Source organism: Leptidea sinapis, chromosome 37, assembly GCF_905404315.1.
Source record: "Leptidea sinapis chromosome 37, ilLepSina1.1, whole genome shotgun sequence".
In the NCBI taxonomy this organism is placed as follows: Eukaryota; Metazoa; Arthropoda; class Insecta; order Lepidoptera; family Pieridae; genus Leptidea; species Leptidea sinapis.
The window spans coordinates 6,927,439-6,943,996 of record NC_066301.1 but is presented as its reverse complement, the minus strand read 5'-3'; positions in this window follow the sequence as shown (position 1 = coordinate 6,943,996).

Sequence of the window (16,558 nt, the reverse complement as noted above, 5' to 3'; positions counted from 1 at the left end):
TTCTTCTCATATGAGTGCTTGAGATAAATTTAAGTCGCTTGTGGCGGCGACGTGGGACGGGTCGTTCCCTTCCCTAAAATATGGTTGAGGGAGGCGATGGTTGGCTCATGCGTCATGCTCGTGAGCGGGTGCTGCCTGTGGTGGCAGGATGATCCTGTAGCAAAAACTCTGCTTCATGGTTTTAAAATGAAAAATCATATTTTTTATAATTGCTAATAAAATGGTCGTTAAATACCTTTATTTATTTGCGGTGTGTGTGGATTGATGCATCTACTGTACCATGGCCTATTGTTGATACAGTAATAGTCGGCCATGAATGTACTCAATAACTCTTGTTTTTATGTATTAATTTACATTTTTTTGAGTGTTTGTAGTATGAGTATTATTGTTGCATTTCTTTAGATATATTGTTACTAAAATGATTTGTGAGTGATTGTCACAATGCGTTTCTTGCCACTTCTTCTTGTTAAAGCTCAACCCTAAAAGGCGGTGGATATAAGAAGAAAAGTCATTTCCGTGATCTGCTTTATTCATTAAAGTGATTTTGATTAGATTACCCTAAAGGATTAGGCTTAAATTAAATATATAATATTAATAATTATAAATTATGTGAATATATGATATTAATTACAAGTTTAAGCAGAATTGTCAATTTGTAAGTAGAGGTATTTGGTGAGTATTGCACGATATGTAGATAAAGATTATTTTATTGTCGTTTGCTTGAGTTCTCGTAACAGGCTTCGTCGCTTAAATGTCACTGCTTGTGGCGGCGACATGGGACGGATCGTCCCCTTCCCTAATACCCTAACCATACTTTAATATGGTTGAGGGAGGCGATGGCTGGCTTATGCGTCATGCTCGTGAACGGGCGCTGCTTGTGGTGGCAGGATGACCATGTGACCGGAGGCTCGGCTTCAGATTCTTAAAAGTTATTATGTGCATATTTTTTTAATGGAATAAGAGGACAAACGAGCGTACGGGTCACCTGGTGTTAAATGATCACCGCCGTCCACATTCTCTTGCAACACCAGAGGAATCACAAGAGCGTTGCTGGCCTTTAAGGAAGATGTACGCGCTTTTTCTGAAGGTCCGCACAAGGAAGCTCATTCCACAGCTTTGTAGTACGAGGAAGAAAGTTCCTTATATGTGTGTATATATATATATACCCATATATTATTTATAATCGCTTATAAAATGCTCACAGAATACCTTCATTTATTTACGGTGTGTGTGGATGATGCAGCTACTGTACTCAATAACTTTTGTTTTGTGTTAATTAACATTTACTTTTTGGCTTACTTTTGTAAGGCATTGACTATTTGACGTTTGAGTATGTTTGTTGCATCCCTTTACATCTTAAATTACCTATATTGTAATTGAAATGATTTGTAAATCGAAGAAAATGTAAATCACGATATAAAAAGTGACAATGAGTTTCTTGCTATTTCTTCTCATTAGTTCAACCGTTTACGAAGTAGCGGTAGATGCAATAAGAAAAAAAATATTTTTGGACATTCATAAGTGTCATTTCTGTGAACTACATTTATAAAATGATTTTGATTTGATTTTGATTTGCAAGGAGGCAATGGTTGAATGTATGGATGTTGCCGTGTAAGTAAGTAAATAAGTATATCTTTATTTGCAACAAACACTACAAATACAGGTAAACATTTACAAAATATAATAACAAAAAATATGAAATACTTATCTAAATAATTACGAATATAATATACATGCCTAATCTACTTAAAACTAACATACATTAAGAACCAAAGAAAAATAAACTAAAGTACCTACGGCTTATTCTACATCAACATAAAAAGGTGTTTGCTGTGTTTTGTCCAAAAAGGTTTGCTATCGTATTATTGAGTATTGCGTTATATATTGCGTGTCACCGCTCATTATTTCAATAATATTAATGAATATTTATTCAAACAAAACAAATCTTATAACTATATTTACAATCTATGACTACATAAAATTAAAACTATCGTTACGTGGAAGCGTACCTAGAATACTGGCAGCATTTCCGTGTTGGATAGCAAGGCTGATCCGTTGACTGCTTGAGTATCCAAGCGATATATATATATATATTCAATAATGAAAATTAATTCTAAAGAAAGATTTTTGCGAAAATAAGGTCTTGATATTTCTACTGCTATAAATGGGGTAAGGGTAATTTTTGAACTAAGTACTTTTCTCTAGTGGGTTTGCTGGTTAATTCTTTTAAATTTTTGGAACTTTGTTACGATATTGGAGATATTGAACTATTTAACTTCCTCTTCTTTCTGCTTTTCAACGAACACTCCGTTGCTTGTCGGTAACGTTCTTTTTTTAAGATGAAAATAAAGGACGAGACGAGCGGGAATATCAGCTGATGGTAATTGATAAACCTTGCCCATTACAATGCAGTGCCGCTCAGGATTCTTGAAAAACCCAAAAATTTTGAGCGGCACTATAATAGCGCTCGTCACCTTGAGATATAAGATGTTAAGTCTCATTTGCCCAGTAATTTCACTAACTACGACGCCCTTCAATTTATTTTAAGTATTGAATAATTGATAAATTGAATATTTTATTAATATACAATCAAGATGCGAGTGCTCTCCTCTAGTTATTTTCATACCATTATGCCATCATACCATTCATACCATCTATTGTAGTGCAGAAAAGGACTATTCGCACTGTTATAATTATAATCAAGGTTATTTTACAAAATATTTAATCAAAACAAATCTTATAACTATATTTACAATACTACGACTACATAAAATTAAAACTATCATTACGTGGAAGCGTACCAAGAATACTGGCAGCATTACCCCGTTGGATAGCAAGGCTGATCCGTTGACCGAAATAGCTGCCAGCACTTGGGTTTCCAGTAGCCTTATTGAGGTGCGAAGATAGTATTTTGAACATTCTCCGCGCCTCTGGGCCAAGTGTCTCGACACCAAACGGCACAAAGATGTATGACTCACTGAGACCAACAGGTTATTTTGAAATATAAATCTTCAATTTTCTTCAAAGATCATCAAGACGCGATTCCGAATTGAATTCATATTGTTTCGAAACTGTTGAAAGAAGTTGATCAAAAAGCACCTGTTGACTACACTAGAGAGAGAAATTTACAGAAATAATTATTTTAACTATTACCTTTCACTATTTTCTTCATAATGATATTTATACATACATACATATCATCATCATAAGCCGGATGACGTCCACTGGTATACAAGGGCCTCCCCCAAAGATCGTCACGACGATCGGTCCTGCGCTGCCCTCATCCAACGTATTCCGGCGATCTTGACCAGATCGTCGGTCCATCTTGTGGAGGCCTATCAAACCCTGCGTCTTCCGGAACGGTAATACATACATACATATGCACAAGTGAATTTTCTAGAAAGTTTCATAGTCATAATGTTAGCACCAGGAACAATAAACTTGTTATGCTTACTACTCGGTTAAGTGAAGTTGGTTAGTCTTTTGTTGGACTATGTATATTTTATGGGTATGCTTTTACAACATGATCCCAAGTAGGTACTAATATTTAGTTAAAGAATTATTAAAAGACGTTTATATTGTAGAGATACAACATAAATATCTATCGCCTACTATACCTATGCTATTATGTATTTTTTATGATATCACAAATTGAAATAGAGCGACCGCCCTCAGTTTATTGTAAAAAAAAAGTGAAAAAAGCGTGGGATGCTTTTTAAGATATTATGAAAATCATAATACTTCTACACCCCACGCTTTTTTATAATGAAATATATTTTTTTTACACTATTTTCAATTTAATTTTTTTTTCTATTTTTTTAGTTGAATTTTATATAAAGCGTGTTTTTTTAGTTTATTTTAACTATTATGTACTTTAACATCAATTCCTGCCTTATCGACTATAGATAATAATTTTATAAATTGGCAAAAATCTTATTTTGCAAATTGAATAATGGAATAATCTTATCAAATTAGTGTATTGTCATCGGTCCTCGATAAATCTACAAAGTTTGAATGAAATCTGGCCGTTAAAAGTGGGTCAATATTGCGTCTAAAGGAGTCAGTTACAAACGTACATACAAACATACAAGTAAAGCTAATATAAAGCGTGTAATACTAAATTTTACTGTACCTAACGAAATTTTATAAAAATAAGAATAAGTGATTCAAAATCCTAATTTGAATAAATAAAATATCGGTTGGCACTCCGGGAGTGCCGGCAGAAGTGAACACTTGAAAATTAACGTTGTGCATTTTTGAATAGTTTGGGATTGCTTTATTAATTATCAGTATACATTATAAATAAAATTTAACACTTTAGAAATATTACAATTATTTTACATTAAAAAGTTGATCTCTAAAAAAAATCAACTTTCACCCATAATTTCAAGGACTGCCTTACTAATTTTCGATCAGGTCACGTGTCCTTACGCGAGTTTAACATTTTATACAAATCTCAAGAAAAGTGCTCAACGCCGCTAAAAAAGTTTTCACTTTCTATAAATCTCCACGTAACAATGATAATACAAGCGACGGACTAATTTATGTATGGGCTTTGTACTAAAATGATCGTAAGAAATCAGAAGCCAGCACTGTATGAAGTGTAGTTAATTGGTCGAGGTTCAGAGTTCATTTTCAGTTTGGAATTTGGAATATGGACTCGAGTCGCGGCACGTTAGTTGAGCGGCTACGCGGGCGCGAGAGGACGTCTTGAAGCTCGTCAGTAAAACGAGAACTTAGGAAACTAAAGTTTACATGCTTTCGCAACTTTGAGCCAAAGTTAAACATTATTCGTTGTTGTGTCGTTAATCTAACTGAGGTGCGTTAATTAACTGACAATGGTGATATCGTATTGTGATTATAAATAAATAACTAGTGAATATATTTTGGTAGTGCGATTGGGTATTGTCTGCCGGTTTGTGTGGGGGATGTCGCGGTAGCAGCCGGGGGCAGCGTCACGGATGCAGGGTCGCCGGCAGCATGGCGGCCCGCCGCCTGGTTCTCAACGGGCTGACGGCGGAGGTGACCCGCGAGCCCGAGGCGGCAGGAGTGACCAGCTCGCCTCCGTCTCCCGAGTTCTACCACGAGCTGGAGCTGTACCGTCAGCTGCTGGCGCTGCCAGCTACCAACCGCCCCCGCCGCTGTCTCACGCCCGACCCACCCCGCTCGACTCTCGCACGTGAGCCAGATTCTAATCTTTACCAATGGGAGGCTCTATTGCATACGATGCCGGCTAGATTATGGGTACCACAACGACACCTTTCTCTGCCGTGAAACAGTAATATTCAATTCAATTTCAACTTATTTATGAAGTCTTACTTAAAAGCTAGATAACACTGACCCTGAACTAGGTAAATCTGTGTTTCAGGCGTAAAGAGCTGATATTAAAACTTAATAAAGTAAAAAGGTATAAATTAACCTACAGGTTAAGTATATAAGTAAACAATGTCTTCAAAGTAATGACTGTTATCTAATACTAAAAAAATATAGATAATGTTTATTTTAACACTATTAGTAATTTTTCTGTATCTTTATAGGACATATTATTTTGAAGTGCTTCATGAAGAGCCTGTTTACAATTAATATAATGTGTAAGCATTACTGTGTTTCGGTCTGAAGGGCGCCGTAGCTAGTGAAATTACTGGGCAAATGAGATTTAACATCTTATGTCTCAAGGTGACGAGCGCAATTGTAGAGCCGTTCAAAAATTTTGGGTTTTTCAAAAATTCCGTAATTCCGCGTCTGTCACGAACTTATAATAAACAGTACGCTAAGTTCGATGTATTTAACTTATCAAAAATTAAGTTTAAAACAGAATAATAATCATTGTAAAAATAATAATAATAGATAACGCAGTACTCACACACACACACATACACATACACGCGCGCGCTATTTTTAAGTCTATTCTCAAAGTAAGTAAAATTTATTTAGTAATCCTTTGTGGCTCTATATAAAACCAAGATTAAGATTGTAAAAACAATTGTAGTTTACGCTGTTGATTACTTTAATAAATAAATTATTTATAATTGAAAAGGGCTGCACTTAGGGGTAGATATATATATTGGTTTTATGGTAAAAGTATTTATTTACTTAAGATACTAATTAATTAATCTATGACACTTGCTAAATAACTATAATTATTGGTTCTACTTGTAAGTACGCAGATCTCTAATATTAATTGGTTAAAATGGTTACTCGGACCAGTCCTGTAATGGTTATAGACAAATGGTAATTAGGACCGGACCGATCAATGGTTACACGCGTACTGCATCTCTACTATGATAATAATGGTTAAAATGGTTACTCGGGCCGGTCCTGTAATGGTCAATGGTAACCAGGCCCGATCAATGGTCACCCGCGTACTGCCTTACTAAAGGCAACACATGGTTTTATTACAATTAATTTTATCTACTAAGCAATATTTGTAATATAATGCTGTTCAATGGATTTACTTCGAACAATAATTTCAAAGCTCGATGCTATAGAATAATAATAATGTACCTAATAATCTAATTAGAAGAATAGTCTAGTCTTGTACCATTCGGAGATCCTTCACCATTAACAATCAAGTAGAATTCACGGTATTTAAGTAAATAAAATAAATATTAGCTTCAAAATAATTCTGCCACAATTCCTATTGGAAAATATTCGAAAATACAAGAATACATAATGTTAGAACTTCATAATTGCTTGAGGATGTTCAGTTTAATCACAATTATGATAAATCTCATTATACAAATGATTTGAGTTTTCATTAGTGTTAATTCCGTCAATATTTGTCTTTAAACAATTCGACACGTGTTTCGCCTCTACACGAAGCATCCTCAGGACGTGTTGTCACGCCAAAATCTGGCACGAGACTCATGACTCATGACTGGAATTAACACTAAAGAAAACTCAAATCATTTGTATAATTATGGATTTCCGCAAAGTAACGCCTATTTCAATAAATTTTCATAAATCTCATTAACAAATTTATAAGCAAAGGGTTTTGGAATTGATACACCAGCAAATAATTGTAAAAGGCATAAAAGGCATTTATTTTCTCAAAATTGATTCCTTTAGAATTCTTTTTGATGTCATTTCTAATAACTACTAGATACTACTACCGCTTCGAAAACAAATGGCACTCTGAGAGAGAAGAAGCGGCGCAAGAAACTCTCCCAGCATTCTTTTTTTGCGCTCTTTTCAATAAAAATATACAATATTGTACAGTCATTTCTATCGCTATAAAATAATCACAATCTAGTCCCAGGCTGTCCGATAATTTAGATATTCAGCAGTGGAGTAATAGGATTTACGACAGAGCCATATTTTTTTTTGTATAAAACATTTAAATTTATATATAGATAATGCCTGAACAGTGGCTGGGACTTTATTATAGAAGTGTATACATTTACCCTTAAAGCTATTATGTATCTTATGAAGCCTACTAGAATTAGTTACAAGCAATCCCTTATTTCTAGTGTAATAATAATGAAAATCACTATTAAGAGCAAAAAGGTGACGATTTTTGTGAACGTATATTAAATTTTCATAAATGTACTGACTATGAACAGTCGTAATATTTATTTCTTTAAATTTTTCTTTGAGAGACTGTGCAATACGTATTCAAAGAATATTATTTTTAATGAGATATAGTGATGACACATACATAAATGCCTCTCAGATACTTGATTGAACCCAATATTCCGAGCGGCATCGCTATTGCGCTCGTCTCTTTGAGGCATAACATGTCAGTCTTATTAGCCCAGTTATTTCAACACAAAGGACAGAAAAGTCGCCGTGGCACCCACTAAGCCTGCATCCTGCAACCAAGAAGCCTCCTGATCGTTTTGTTATTCAAAAACCTAAGCTACTTTACTTACATTAGGTATATTTGAAGATATCGAGCATTTTAATACAAATTGCATGCTGTTTTTAAAATTAAATTAACAAAAAAACAACCGACTTCAAAAACACTATTCAAAAACAATATGCACTATAAGTATAAAATTAATTGCGTATTTTTATACAATCTAATTAATTAATATAATTCTAGTAACGATTATTGTTCTCTTTGGTATCTATATACAGCAAATTATCTGGATATAGCAAATTTAAGACTTTAATGGTTTTCTCATGGCTAATAATAATATAATAATTCACAGCTGTCATAGCCTCTCTAGAAGTATAAATGATCTAACCATTTTTTACAATATTCTTAGTATGGAGATCTCATTGTCTGAATGCACTTAAGCCCATTGACATTTTTTTATGGTAAAAAAACCAGTGGATATTCTTTATACATTATTATTTATTTGGTGGTTGACGATGACGAGCAATCTGATGATTTTATGACAATATATTTGTTTTTGACTTTATTATTTTGTATGGAAATTGATAAGCTTTATAATTATTTGGGAAGATTTTGTGTGTGTTATAATACCAATGGCTTCACGTACTATGCTTTGGAGAAAAATGTTCGTTTTACCTAAAAAGTTTTCGTTGATTTACTCCCGGTATTGGGTTTACCCTAGTGTTTTTATATATAACTTAGAGTCTGTGTTTAAAAATATTCTCTTTGTGCATTAAGTTGAGCCTATGTAAGACCAAGATGACAGTCAAGTTTATAGAAACCTGAATCTTGTAGGAGTACCTAACTCTATTGCTGACTTACGTTGCAATGAACAGGAGAGGGCAATTTGTTTTTCTTAGAGCACTGGAGACGGTGGGTTCCCAAAACCTAAGAGGATGTATAAATTGCCTAAGTGAAAATTGAAATTTAGTTTAGTATGCAAAGTGCAGGGAGATTTGGCTTAATTTGAAAGCGAACAGTTGCTTATAACTTAGTTCATTTCGACTATCTCCGTTTTTTTTCAAGATTATAGCCGTCATATGTCAATCTATCAATCACTAAACCAGTCATACAATCGCCTTTTTCTTACGACCGTTCCCAATATTCAGTCTATCTCTTTAATTTTTTAATTTTATGAATTGCATGGGACTCTGTTAATTCTTTATTATATTTTTGTAATTTTTTCAGCAACTCTTGGTTTTTTGACCTAATTTTACAAATTTTTTGGCCTAGGAATTGGTTATTAAGGAGTTTGCTACTTTTTGCTATAAACCTTTTGATTTTTAAATATTTCTTTATCTTTTTATGGTAATTTGTTGTAATATCATTCTTATTATTAGTGGAGCTTTCATTTGTTAAATCTACAGTCACCATGCTTTGTTTTTGAAGCAATTCAGACTCAAGTATGTTTATTCGACTTAAAGCCCATTCATATTCAGAACTACATTTGTCAAATGAATTAATGATTTTATGTAAGCTGTCCCTTTCTAAGGTTAAATCTAAACATTTTTGGTGCATGTTTGCCAGCTCGGACTTAAGAGAAGAGTTTGTTTTAAATACTTTTTGGATCTCCAATTCACACTCTTCCCGTTCATTTAAAAGTGTTTGACAAAGATCCTTTGACTTCTTTAGCTCCTTAGCAGCAAAGCTCAGCTCGTTTTCCATTTCTTTCATGGTAGCCTTCCGGGTTTGCATAGTGAGGCTTGAAGTCTTGGGAACTTGTAGGCAGTAGTTAAGTAACTGTCAAAATATAAAGCTATGTATAATCATGTTATAATAGTGTGTGAGAAGAGGATACAGGTTTACAGAATCTAGAAATTAACTCCAAAAGAGCAGAACTCAATGGTTTACTATGGTTAATTGCCAATTCGATTAGTTACTATGAGAAGTTCATTATATTTTTCCTTGCTATTATTAGTATGTATAGTGTAAGAAGGATGATGGTGAATATTGTATGCGGCAGTTGATGTTGTGGTCTTCAGCTCAGTGTCAAGTTGAGAGAGACAAACAGGGCCAATGTAGTGAGTATGAACGTAACTCACAACTGTGAGTAGTGTAAAAGTGTTATAAATTGTATATAGCTACGAAACGAACAACGCACTACAACGCTAACAACTATTAGTTGTAAGTAAATAGAACAAAATACTTCCCTCGTTTTTGTTTATTGAATTTTGTAATATGACAGTTGGGCCGGTACAACTAATTTAGTATTCCATTATCTTCTTGAGATTATTGCGATATTCCACACTTATTTTACATAATTTATAACTTTAATGTACACAATAGCAAATCAAGATTTATTTATTTTCAATATTTCTAATTATTTAAAATAAAAATAAAATCAGCTGTCTATGTCTCTGTTTAATTAATGAAGACCGTGTCATCGTCCAGATGAAGCTGAGGCTGCTCGCCGAAGCCGGACACCCGCACCCGCTACCACTACTGCTCCGCTTCCCGCGCCGCTTACTACGTGGCCCTCCACCACAAGTCTTGCTGTTGAACTTGATGGACACATCACTCCAGAGTGTCGGTTCCCACCCGTCGCTAAGCCTGCCAGGGTGAGTTGTAACCATACTAACATATATTCATTATTCATTTATACCGTGCGTCCACACCGCATTTGACTTTTGTGGAGCAACACTGAGACACGGTAATGTTATGGCGCCCCTTCACAATCGGCGATTAAAGGCGATTACACGCGAGCACGATCGTGTGGAGGGCTTATTCGCTTCTAGTCGCCGATCATAGTCTATAATTATTGTGCGTCATAGTGTCATAGTGATAGTGACTTGTCAGTTTTTAGGGCACGCATCAGATGGTTTTTTCGTGTAGTTGCGTGCCCGTGCCAACACGATCGCCGGTCATTCGTTCACTGGAGGACACTGGACAGTGAGTGACGCACTTAAGTATTTTTTCCTTTTATTTACATAGCGCGAGTACGATACAATGACTATTGGGTGGTTAAATGAAAAATAATTTAAATTCATAGAACTTTATCAGATCTACCCAGAAATATGGAATCCCAAACATAAATATTGTATACTGAGATTAAATGTATGGTATCAGCGGCTATAGACTGCCACTCAATAAATGATCACGGACGATCGTGTGGATGCTTACACGATGATCAACGATTTACTTGCCGATGACAGACGATCATATAACAAACGATCATCGCCGATAGTGGAGAGGAGGCATTAGGAACTTTCAGCAACAATCTAGTACCCCTATGTCGCGGTCGGTCCCCCCTTCACTTGCAGTTTACAGATGCTATTTTATGTTATCGTGTTGAGGTAACATTCTCTAAAAATGGTATCGCTTGTCAAAGAATGTTGACTGTTTTGGGCAACATTGCTTAACATATACTAACTTTTTGCTGTTAGATGTTGAGTTGATCTACAAAAAGTAACTGCGGTGTGGATGCACGAATAGACCTTTGAAAAAGAACGAACTCTTAATTTATTTCTCATAAATCTACAATTCAAAATGACTAAACAAAGATAGCATAGCATATAATGCCTTTCACGATCGACTTCAATAAAATCGTTGCGCGCCATACTCATGACAAGAACCTCTATGAGACAATTCAGTCTTTTTTTATGGAAATAAGAGACGAGACAAGCAGGACGTTCAGCTGATGGTTATTTATACCTTGAGACATATTCATATTCAAATTCAAATTCAAATATTTTTATTCAAAATAGGATGTGACATCACTTATTGAAAGTCAAAAACTACCACCCATTCCAAAATGAATGCCTCAGACCTGAGAAGAATGGGCGCAACAAACTCAGCGGGCTTTTTTTTTTCATCGAATAAATATGTTTACAAAATAATATTGTACAATTAAACTTTCTAACTCGACTTAGCGGAGTAGTAGGCATCAAAAGTTTATGTCTGTTCCTGGTGTTAACATTATGGTTATGACAGTTTCTGGCAAATTCACTTATGAGCCTATGAACATACATTACATTATCAAGAATATATTGAGAAGCAACAGTCAAGATGTTAATTTCTTTGAATTTTGCTCTCAATGATTCTTTAGGACCTAGGTTATAAATAGCGCGAATAGCCCGCTTCTGCAGCACAAATATTGTATTAATATCGGCAGCGTTGCCCCATACCAATTTACCATAGGACATAATACTATGGAAATAACTAAAGTATACTAGTCGCGCCGTATTTATGTCAGTTAATTGTCTAATCTTTTTAACCGCGTATGCTGCAGAACTAAGTCTGTTCGCCAATTCTTCAATATGGGGGCCCGATTGTAATTTGTAATCTAGAGTTATGCCAAGAAATAAAGCAGATTCCACCGGTTCTATTACCTCTCCGTTTAACAAAACATTTGCATTTACATTTTTGACATTTGGTACGGTAAATTTAATGTATTTAGTTTTCTTGCTATTTAACAATAGGTTATTAGCGCTTAACCAGTACACGATGTCAGATAGAATATCGTTCACTTCGTCATAAGATGTTAAGTCTCATTTGCCCAGTAATATTACTAGCTACGACGGACTTCAGACCGAAACACAATATTGTTTATACGTTATTGTTTCATGGCAGAAATAGACGCCGTTGTGGTACCCATAATCTAGCCTGCATCCTGTGCAAAGGAGCCTCCCACTGCTCTTTTGAGAGTATTGAGATATATCTGTTGATATAAAGGCGATCATTTTGTTATTATCTTACTTAATTTACACGTCTCGTGTAAATTAATAGACTGTGACAGCTGTGCACACGTCAAAAAAATTTGTGTGTGTACAAAGTACACATCTCAGAAGTGAAACCTGTATTGTGCATGAACCTCTACACTGCATATGAAGTCCTGGTACATGTTGCTAGGATGACACATGATTTCAACCGCTATGAAAGACATTACTAACACCGCTACCATATTTATGTTCTCCTGGTGTCTATGCAGTTATAAGTCATGCGTATGACATAAGAATATATTAAGGTATACCTACTCGAGTCATACATAAAAATAAAATAGTATACATATATCTGTCTCATTCTCTGCCGGTTTCATCCTACACATATGTATATTTGTATTTGTGTCTCTTACCTGTCGCTTTTTCCGTTGCATCCGGTTTGATATCACAACGATGGTGCTGAACTGTGTTCAGTAGTTCGAAATATTGACTTTCAAGTCAAGTTGGATATTTTAATATCCGTCATTAGCTCTGTTTCGTTCTCGCCCAGGAATTCAAAATATTTCTCAGTAAAAACCACTCAAATTCTTATCTCTTTCTCCTTCAGTGCCTGTATTACTCTGCTTGAGGTAAATTTGTATTGAAGACAATGCTAATGAATGAACGATTTCATCGAGTATTCGGAAATATTGAATTCGATATTCGAGACATCCATTACGGAACACATTCGATCTGATCAATTCATTCAAGTCTTAAATCTTCCACAGCAGTGACTGATTTAAATTAGTTTTAAACCTCGAGAAAAAAGCATATAAGAAAGCCTCCACAAATTAGAGAGTAGGTCATATTAACAGAACTCTCACTTAGCTTACACATTTTTTAAAACTGATGGGCAGCCTGACTGATGAGCCAGCTTAAGTTAGAAAATTAAACTTATTTTTTTTACAAGTGGGATTTTAGGTAAACTGGGTCGAGATACCTGCAACTTCATCAGGTACCAGTCTGGCTTCGCCGTTGCTGAACAATGAACATGGCAGATGACGTAAATGTTTACATAAACTCGAATGTTGCTGAAGTCGGAGGGGTTCTGTAATACTGACCGAATAGGCAGGCACCTTAAGAATTATTGTTCAGCTTACTCCTCAACTGAGCTCTCTCCAGATAATACCGTCAAAGAAAGAACACCAGTATAATACCTAAATTGATTTAATTATTTAAGGCTGGGGACCGCGCCGATAGCCTTGAGGAATCGAAGTTACCTCTCTCGCACTTGATCGCCTTAATTTTAATTCAGAATTAGAAGCAGTTTTAATTTATTACAAACATAATACAATTTTATTGGCATAACTAACAAAACTATCTCATGTTAAATAGTATTGGTGTACGATTAATAAATTTTCGTACAATTTTTATCTAGATTGAATGATTAAGATGGCTCCAACTCTAAAAGTTAGGGGTATTTTGATGATTTTTTAGCACTGTCTATAAAAGATAGAAATATAAAAAAGTGAAGCTTCTTCTCATATTGGAATATTAATCCATCACTTATATGATGAAACTACGACAGCGCTACCACCAATATTATAGTTATTAATTACTATTGTTATCACAATGATTCCTTTTAACCCGACATTTTGGGACCCTGTCCTGTTTCATAACTCTTCTAATTAATCTTGGAATAAGTAATTACTCGTATGTGATTTTGAATTTTTTTATGAAAATAAGGGACGAAACGAGTACGCCGTTCAGCTGATGGTAATTGATACGCCATTTCCATTACAATGCAGTGCACTCAGAGTTCTAAAATGCCCAAAAATTCTGAGCGACACTACAATTGCGCTCGTCACCTTGAGACGATGTTAAGTTGTTAAGTCTCATTTGCCCAATAATTAGCATCGGCGCCTGTCAGACCGAAATAAAACAGGAATGTTTGCACATTCATAGGCGCCGTTGTGGTACCCATAATCTAGCCGGCATCCTGAGCAAGGGAGCCTCCCACTGATAAGTTGCATTGTTTCATCTTCACCTACATCGTATCGTATTGTCTATTGTACAATATTTAGTTAGAACTTAATTAGAAAAGCTCGCATGTATACTGTGTGCGACATTTGTAAGGCATTCGCTCTACTGCCTCAGTGCTGCCTGCTTATGACGTCATGACCTGTGTGTGTTACAGGCAGCTCTAGACATGTCTACCGCAATCTCACGAGTTATATCTATAGATAATTTATACGTCTAGATAGAGTCTATTCTAATTATAAGGACAGGCAAAGGGTTTAAACCTTCTCATAACATTTCACCTTCGCACGACACCCCACAAGTTAGGATATCATCCCCACCATCTGGATGTGTGGCGGTCCTCCACAGTGCGGTTTTCAAGAAGCTTTCTTCCTCGTACTACGAAGCTGTGGAATGAGCTTCCATGTGCGGTGTTTCCGGGACGATACGACATGGTACCTTCAAGAAAAGCGTGTACACCTTCCTTAAAGGCCGGCAACGCTCTTGTGATTCCTCTGGTGTTGCAAGAGAATGTGGGCGGCGGTGATCTCTTAACACCAGGTGGGTCACCTGGTGTTAAGAGATCACGCTCGTTTGTTTTCCTTTCCCATAAAAAAAAACCCATACAGCCACATTCGTTAATATTCAATAATATTATTTGTCATAGCCGTCTTTGAATGATTTTTAGATGACATACAATGTACCAATTTCGTTCTTTATTATAGCCACTACGAGTATAAGCCAATTGTTACTTTTATAGGATTAAATTATGATATTAATAATGTACATACACAAAATTCTAATGTATATTCAATAATTGTTACTCAGAATAAAATAAATTTTATATTCAATAGAAGATTTAGTTAATAAATAACCTTTCCCTACATTATCATATTAATATACATAAAATGTGGTTACCCTAGTAACCTAAGCTTTTCTCAAATTAAACAATTGTAACTATTAAATAGTTCAACTTAGATAAGTTAAAGTTATGAGATGCACATACCTTTTTTATTTTAATTCTAATTCTCTAGTAATCCAAATAATTTTGAATCTACTGAATTTAAAATTCTGTACAGAAAATCTACCGGCATACAACAATTAGTTCCATTATTTTAGTGCTTATTAAGTTATAATATATTATAATATAATTCACTGGTGCTACTCAAAGTATTTTTTTAATGACTGCAATATTCTGCTTATTCATTCATATTACTCAGGAAACCCGAATTGGAAATATTGCTCGCATATTGTATGTATATTTCATTTACGGAGGGTAGAGGCAAGGAGTATCATCTCTTAAGGGAGAAAAGTTGGTAAAGTGTCCAGCTTATGTAGTAAATAACTGTTCAAAAAGCTTTTTCGTTTAAAAATAATTTAAGTATCTGAAAAGGGGTGCACTTAGGGGTAGATATATATATATTGGTTTTATGGTAAAAATATTTATTTACTTAAGGTACTAAATAAATCTATGACACTTGTTAAATAACTATAATTAATGGTTCTACTTTTGAGTACGTGGATCTCTACTATTAATTGGTTAAAATGGTTACTCGGACCAGTCCTGTAATGGTTATAGACGAATGGTTAATAGTAACTAGGACCGGACCGATCAATGGTTACACGCGTACTGCCTTACTTAGGCAACACATGGTTATAAATAATTAATTTTGATCTACTAAGCAATATTTGTAATATAATGCTGTTCGATGGATTTACTTCGAATAGTATGCCAAGTTAAGAAAATTAATATTATTGTCGACTAAAGTAGTTAAATAGTGAAAACTTCAACAACTTACGTTGTACAAATTAATGTAGTAAATATAACCTTAAAGAGTTATGCTAAAATATGATTTTATTAATTACTAGCTGATACCCGCGACTTCGTCCGCGTAAACACATGACTAATCACGTAGTACTTATAAAGATCTTTATCTTTTATTTCATTTCATTTCATCTTTATTTCTTTAAATTTTATTAACTTTATATTAAATGAAGATATCGCCATATTTTATCAATTTGTATAAAAATAATACAATAGATAGTTAACAACTGTAAGTAA